General features: G+C 27.4%; 1 long non-coding RNA gene across 1 annotated transcript in view; it reads right to left on the minus strand.

Annotated features, from left to right (window-relative positions):
- Positions 1-3,021: 3,021 nt before the first annotated feature.
- Positions 3,022-8,326, minus strand: part of LOC107875016 — a 5,684-nt gene continuing 379 nt past the window's right edge. Inside the window, exons 2-3 of the long non-coding RNA XR_001675694.2 lie at positions 3,366-3,429; positions 3,022-3,286 (exon numbers count right to left, since the gene is read on the minus strand). This is a non-coding gene — a long non-coding RNA (uncharacterized LOC107875016). The remainder of the gene's footprint in view (positions 3,287-3,365; positions 3,430-8,326) is intronic.

Genomic DNA, 8,326 nt, shown 5'->3' on the forward strand with positions numbered 1-8,326 from the left:
ATATATATATATATATATATATATATTGTAGTATATTTTATTTTAAATAGTACATATATATTGAATGGTGCGTATATGTGTGTATATATCTTCTATAGACGTGTATATTTAATGTATTCGTGTGTATATATTTTATAAATTAGTATATAACTATATATATATATATATATATATATATATATATATATGTATGTATGTATATTTTGTAATGTATATATATGGTAGTATATTTTATTTAAACTTTAAAGTAGCAATATACATTGAATGTTGCGTATATATGTGTAATTGTGTATATGTGTATATATTTTTTAAATTCAAATGTAGTATATACTATATATATAGTGTATATATATTTTTTAACGTATTTAAAATGTTTATAGGTGGGTATATATAGTGTATATTGAAAAAAAGTTTTTATTTTTATTTTTGACTGGGTTTGATCGAATTTTTAATTGGGTTTGACCGGATTTAGATGAGTTTGACCGGGTTGGGTTAAGTAGGCAGGGTTAGGATTGTTTTTAAAAAGTTTATTGTTGAGACCGGGCCGGCCCGACCCACTTAAACCCAACCCGGACCCGTCCCACAACCCAAATAATTTTAACGGGCCGATTCCGGATTGACCCGGCCCGGCCCACTTAACACTCTTAATTTCAAGTGTATGATTTGAATTTCTTTCTGTGAACATATAAACAAAGTATATGTATTGTTCACTGTTATCCTTTGCGTATCGGATGTGTTGCAACTAATTCTATGTTGCTTTATGTGTATTTCTAATACACCAGAAATATTATATCGAACTTGATTCTACTCAAAGCAATCGGAATAACATTATGAAAAATGATTAATGTATGAAACATAGTCGAATGATGTTTTTGATATTTGATTTCGTATGCATTTGATATATGAAATATTGATTTTCGAACAGTTTTAAATATATTAAAACATTAATTAACTTAAATAAATCCCTCCATGCATTACAAGCAATATGTAACATATCACCATCAATTAGATCGATTAAAGATAAAGTTATATCAGAATTTTTTAAAAAGAAGAAAGGAAAAATTAGAAGAAAGTGAAATTTTGATTAAGGAGAACAAATTGTTAGTTGAATTTTGATTTTGGAATAATACAATAGTTTGCAAATGTAGTAGTAGAAAATTACACTTAAATTAGAAAATTTTCTAAAAGAAGAAGAGAAACTTTGAAGAAACTATAATTTTGATGAAGTAGTAGAAATCATTGATTGAATTTTTTTTTTTTTGAAAGAAGAAATCGTCTTTATGTTAATAAATTTGGAATAAAATCGTTTTAGAGAGGATTAAGGAATGATGATATCTACCATAACTGTAATCCCCTTTTTATAGGTATGTAATATATTTTTCATATATTAAAATTAATTTTTTCTTATTTTTAATCATTAAAAAAAATGCTTTTTCTTTTATAAATGATTTTTTCCTATAACTTCAAAATTGAAAATATTGCTATAACTTGCAATTTTCAATCTAAGAAATGTTATTTAGGTTTTTTTTTTTTTTTTTCCAAATTCCACTTTTACCAAAAAAAAATAAAAATACTTACCCTCCTTATAACATGTAGGTTATGAGAGCCAACCTCCTAGAAAATTTAGTGAGAAGGGCTGAGGATTACCATTATAGTTAGGGATGTACAGACCAAACCGTCAAGTCAAACCAAATCGAAGAATCGAACCAAACTAAATCGAGAAAAAAAACCGACTTATGGTTTGGTTTGGTTGGTTTGGCGTTTGAAAAAGAAAAATCGACCATTCTTGGTTTGGTTTGGTGTTAACCAAAAAAAAGTCAAACCGAACCCCAATCAAACCAACATAATATATATATATATATATATATATATGCATGTATATAATTTAACTTTTTATACATAAAATATTAATTATAATCTACTTTTTAAATACTTTTTCAATTAGTTTTATTAATTTTCAATATTTAGAAAGTAGATGTGTGTGTGTGTATATATATATATATTTATTTATATTTGGGCCTTTAAGTTGTAATATTTATCCATTAATTGCTAATAAAATGATCCAAAATTCAATATAAACTTAAAACCTAAACTTTTCACTCTTCATCTTATTTTTTTAGTTTCAAGAAAGTTTTTCGCTCCTCAATTTTTTATAATTGTGATTTTTCATTAGCACATGGGTGAAAATATACTTGATCTAAACTTCAATTACAATATAATTGTAAAAAATAAAGATTATAAAAAAAAACAAAAAAAAAAACGAAAGGACCGACTAAAACCTAAACCGGAAAAATCGATTTTATGATGGTTTGATTTGGTTTATAGTTTTAATAAACCGACATAATTGGTTTAATTTTTTTTCAATAGAAAACCAAATCAACCCGACCTATGTACACCCCTAATTATAGTTATCTCATCTAAAGTGTCATGCCAATAAACGAAAATAACGTTTTTTTTTGTTGGTATTTCATAAAGTTAATCAAATTATTAATTAGTAAGTAATATCACAATAAAGAGAACAAAAATTATCTTCTTCATGAAATTATTGTTATACCAGATAGAAAAAATAATTTTAGTCTCAAGTCCATATTCATACTGAACAAACTAACGCGCACTCGTATCAGTTCATGGAGCACCTCAGCAAACATCGTTGCAATCTATCAATTATTTTGCTTGTGTAGCAAATACTAAGGGGTTGTTTGGTTTGAAAACAAGTTATACTAGGATTAGTTATGTTGGGATAAGTTATGCTGGGATTAGTTGTCCTGGAATAAGTTATCTTGGTATTATTTTTTAGTGTTTGGTTTGTGGTACTAAAAATAATATGTAGTGTATTATTTGTAAAAATATATTGTTTGTTTACTAAAATACCCTTCACTTTAGTTTAACTTAATTATTTTTGGTTTCATTGGGGCTGAATAATTTTAAAATGCACAATCAAATAGCAATTGAGACAAACTATTTGAAAAAGAAATTGATAATAAATACATTTGTCATTGTTTGATAATCACTATGCTTCACTACTTAACAAGCTTGATCAATATGCTTTTCGATAAGAGTATAAAAATGTAAATTAGAAAATGAAATGCATGCCATTCTACCAATTCAAAGCAACTACCAAAACTTTTTGCGCTCACAAATAGCAATTCATGTGCTAGAGTTCAATACGTATGCACGATAGAGTTGTTTATAATGCACAGGTCAATTCTTCTGGGCTAAAGCAGCTGCAATTCCACCAACCAAAACTCCACAGCAGCAGTAGCAATGCCGATGCCAATAACTCCATCTGTTTCAGACAAAGCGAAATGCATAAGAACTGAAATGAGATACGACAAGAAATGACATTGAGAATTCTGTTTTGCTACCTTTGGTAATTTTTTCTTCGATTTTTTTCTTGAGGGTTAAGGCTTGCCTCCAATCTAGTGCAATCTGCAAATTTACTAATTTAGGAGAAATGAAAAACTGTCATGCCAATAACAATGACGTGTAGGTATGTGAATAATAAAAGCATCAGAATTGCACAAATGCAGTTCAAGTAAGGATATTTTTGTCTTTTTATAATTTCATACCAAGGATAAATTAAGTTGGGATAGTAATCCCACCATATCCATGGATAACTTATCCCGGGACTAATTATTAGTCCCGAAATAAGTTATCCCAAATATTGACAACCAAACGAGTGGTTAAAATTTTTATTCCGAAAATATTATTTTATTCAGAGATTATTTACTTTCATACCGCAAACCAAACGCCCCTAAATCCATAAGATAAGACATTCTATACCAGTATGAAGCTAACAACTTGGATGCTGGAGACACTAATCCAATCAGAAGTTACCACGTAAGGAGTTCGAAGTATAATTAGCAAAATCATCTAAATCAGTCCAGCTGTACTAATCTCTTTTGAGTTTTATATTCTTTTTGTTTAATTAAGTGATTATTTCAAGAAAATTATTTGTTTTATTATTTCTCATAGTCAATCTAATAAAATAATTAATAAAAAGAAATATATAGATCAAGATTACATTTTAGGTGAACCACCACAAAGATCAAAAAGAAAAAAAGAAAAGACATCGTTTTACTGATTATTTACCCCTTTAATAATTTTGCAGTGAATTAAATACCACCCTAAATATATAATATCACTCTTACCATGGAGAGTGTAGTATACACGCCACACATCAGCGCCACATCACCGTCATATCGTTGCCACATCACAAATAATTTTAAAAAAATTCTCTCTCTCTCTCTCTATATATAAGAGAAATCAAAGGTGAACTACAAAATTAAATATTTGGACTTTTAGAAAACTCCATTGATGGAGTTCTAGAGCTCTTTCAGCGGTCAGACAAACTGCTATTGCGGTAGCAATTTATTCTTTTTGTTGTGGCATTTATGGTGAGGTGGTGAGCATTTTCTGAACCGAATAGAGCTGCATCAACCTTGCAATTATGAGTTTTTCAATCTCTGATCATGATCGTAAATGCAAACCTATAAAGCTCAAAGCTGAATCTAGGTGGCCGATTCTAATCTTGACTAAGCCATCATCCAATGAGTGCTAAAATACTAATTATATCAATTTGCAGCTAGTGTGTGTATACATATAAAAGAACATACATCAATGGGGGAGCTCGAATTTTTCAGTGAATTTTTGCGGGAAAACGCTATCTCTATTGACCAAACCATCAATCTTTTCACCCCAAGCTTGTTTGAAACCGGCAACCAAACTCAACCCGATCGAAAAGTACCATAAATTAGTAACCAAAAATTCACAAGAAAATATACGTACAAAATTAAATCAACACCACCACTACCATTAACACCACCGTTAATGACTTTTCTTCAATTTTAGTTCCATTCCAACTTTTCAAATCCACAAAGATAAATTTTAATTTTTCAAATCCAATTTCAATTTTTTTTAAAACTGATCTTAAGCCAAATGGTTGAAGGAGGAGAAATTGGAGGTGGGGGTAGTGGGTTTGGTAATTGAAGGTGGAAAAATTGGAGTGGGGGGCTGGTTATGGTAGATTTTAGGGGTGTGCAAAATCGAACCGACCGATAAATCGAACTGATAAAAATGTTATTGGGTTAACGATTTTTTAATGATTTTATAAAAAAAATTATTGGGTTATTGGTTTGGTTCAGTTTCTTCTTATTGGTTTATTGGGTAAACCGATAACCCAATAAGAATATATATATATATATGACTTTTTATATATTTCTCTTTAATTTCTACAAATTAATAAACCTATTATTTCAAGTATACAAACTCTTAATTTCTCCTAACAACATTTAGTTCAAACTTGAAGATTCTTGTAAATTAAAACGCATCATATAGGATTTTTGGTTGCAACTAAGATTCATTTTTTTTTTCATGTTAGTTACTACTATTTCTATTTTATGAGTATTTTCTTATCCGTTAAATCAAAAACCGAACCGTTAAGAACTAAAAATCGATAAACCGATAAAAAATATTTTATTGGTTTGGTTATTGGTTTAACATATTTAAAAACTGAAAACTGATAAACCGAACCGATAATATATAAAATCGAACCGAACCAACCGATGCACACCCCTAATAGATTTGATAGTTGATGGAGTTGTGTGGTTGGGGTTGATGGGTTTGGGGGTAGGAATTAGGGGGTGCGGGCTATTAGAAGAAGAAGGAGGGGAATTTTTAGTTTTTTTTCTAATATATATATTAGTGGATTATCTTAAAAAAATATAATTCACGCATTTTTTTTTCTTTTTCTTTTTTTTTTTAATGTCACGTCAGCATTAAGTGTTGAAATTAATTCACTAAAATTTTTTTAAGGAGGTAAATAAATGAAAGTACAAGTACTAAAATAAGTTGAACGGATAAGTTCAGGGTGAAAAGATCTCTCTTCTCAAAGTAAAAAAACTACATCAAAATCAACATAAATCATTTATACTAACAGAAAAAAGCAACTCCACACATGGATCCAACTCTAACTTAACAAATCGAAAAGTACAATTGATATTTTTTCTTTCCCATTCTGTAAAAGTGAATGGGTGAGATTACCTAATTTTAGATTATATCCTCACTATTAGTTTTAGATAGAAATTTCATCGATCTATTTGATCTTCAGAAAACTTCTCAGTAGACTCAACCTAATGACACAAGAGTTCAAATTATTCACATTAAACAAGATATTCACATGCATTAAAAAGTGCATAAAAGTGAAATTACAATATCATATTACTTGAAGGTTTTATTCCTAAACATTCATAAAGAGATAGCAATATGCAGATGCAAACGACAATTACTAAAATTAAAGTTTCATAAATTCAGATATTAAAGTTGTTTAACAGTTTGAGTATAACTAAAGATGTTTTGGAACCTAAATGTTCCTTATATATAGTAAGGTTTGACAAACTTTGCAGAACATAACATTCCATCAAGCTATTAGATTACTTGAAAGAAAATAGGGTGTTATTTTGTCAATAAATCTTGAACTCTGAGGCTGACCATAAACTTCGTTAGATGAGACTGTACAACTTGAATGATGAAGGAGTTTTCACGATAATTATCTAAATCTAATAAATTAATCAAATAACTCCAAATATTAAATCTAATAAATTAATCAAATAACTCCAAATATATACTACTTCCGTAACTTTAATCAACATAGGTTCTAATATCAATTTTAGGGAGTTGAGGATAACTTTAATAGATCTATTGTAGATACGGATCTATTTTTATTTATGCGTGGATATTTCTTAACTTCTCTAAATATTTTTATTTCATTTATGTTCATATCTTGGGAGTGATTAAATGGTATTTGATTAAATATTTTACTGTAGTATTCTTTAGTTTTTTCTCTTAGCTTTGTGATTCTTTTATATTATTATTTTTGAGGTATTCTAAATAATCTATATCTTTTGTTCTAAAATATTCAATTAAATTCTCTTTCATAAGCATTTCTTCTAATCTTATTTCTTCCATATCTTGTCTCCAATATTTTAAATACTCATAGTTTATCATTTTATTCTAAAGTAGTTGTTTGTTTACTAATTTCCGTGTAATATTCTATTCTAATTGCACTATAATTTATATCTGAATTAAGGTTATTGATGCTATTAATTATCTCTCTTTTAATTATCTCTCTTTCTTCTTCTCTTAATGAGTTTTTTATGTTATATAAATATTATCTGTACTTTTTTCTAAATTTTCTAAGGTTTCTTTTATCCATATTAATTTTTCTTTTAGATTTTCCATTATTTCTTTGAGTCGGTTTCTATAATTAATTTCTTCATATAGGTCACTTTGGTTTTCTCTAATTTTTCTAATATATTCTAACATTTCAGTCTGAATAATATCCATCTGGGTAATTATCTAAGTATAGTTGTTCTATCCAATTTATAATTTCAATTTCATAGTTTAATATTTTTTCTAATATTATTTTCTTAATATCTATAATTTCTATATTTCTAAGTATATATAAGATTAATATTTTAAGATTATCTGCCATTTAAAATTGGTTAAATACTTTATTATAATATTCTTTAGTTTTTTGTTTTAATCTTATTAATTCCTCTATATTTTCATTAAGAAATCTATATATTTTATATCTTTAGTTCTCATATATTCTTCTAAATTTGTTTTCATTAGTTTTTCTATTAATTGTATATTTTTCATATCCATTTTCCATTATTCTAAATATATGTAATTTATTATAGTTGATATGTGGGTTTGGTATGTAAGTATTTATAAGAGTAGTTAGGTAAGTGTGGTATATAATTAATTCTAGTCATAAAATATCTATCAAATATTTTTTTCAATATGATTTTTCTTATATCTATTATTTCTATATCCTTAAGTACATATAAAACAAGTATTTTAAATTTATCTACCTTCTCGTCAGATAAATAAGTATTAATTTTTCATATGATGTTTTTTCAAAATATTCCCTTCAATCATATACATAACAAAATATGATCATTTTAGATTACTATATACTAGATTATTCTTAAATAACATATTCTTCGGTCACTATTAGCATGGTAATCTGAATACTTTTCCCTTAAACAGTGCCTCTACTCTGGCTACTCCCCTATCACGGCTTTCTTGCCTCATCGGTTTTACCTTTAGGATGACATAATTCTTAGAGATTTTTCTCCTTTTCCACTTTGCTAATAAACTTCTTAACATGCTATTTTTCGAATAATTCTACTATAAAGCAACTAACATGAACTTATTTTATCATATTATGATTGTTAGAAATTTATGAATTTAGCTATTCATAATCATAAATAAATATACCAGAACAGGTATATTTATTTATGATTATGAATAGCTAAATTCA

Source organism: Capsicum annuum, chromosome 6, assembly GCF_002878395.1.
Source record: "Capsicum annuum cultivar UCD-10X-F1 chromosome 6, UCD10Xv1.1, whole genome shotgun sequence".
Classification (NCBI taxonomy): Eukaryota; Viridiplantae; Streptophyta; class Magnoliopsida; order Solanales; family Solanaceae; genus Capsicum; species Capsicum annuum.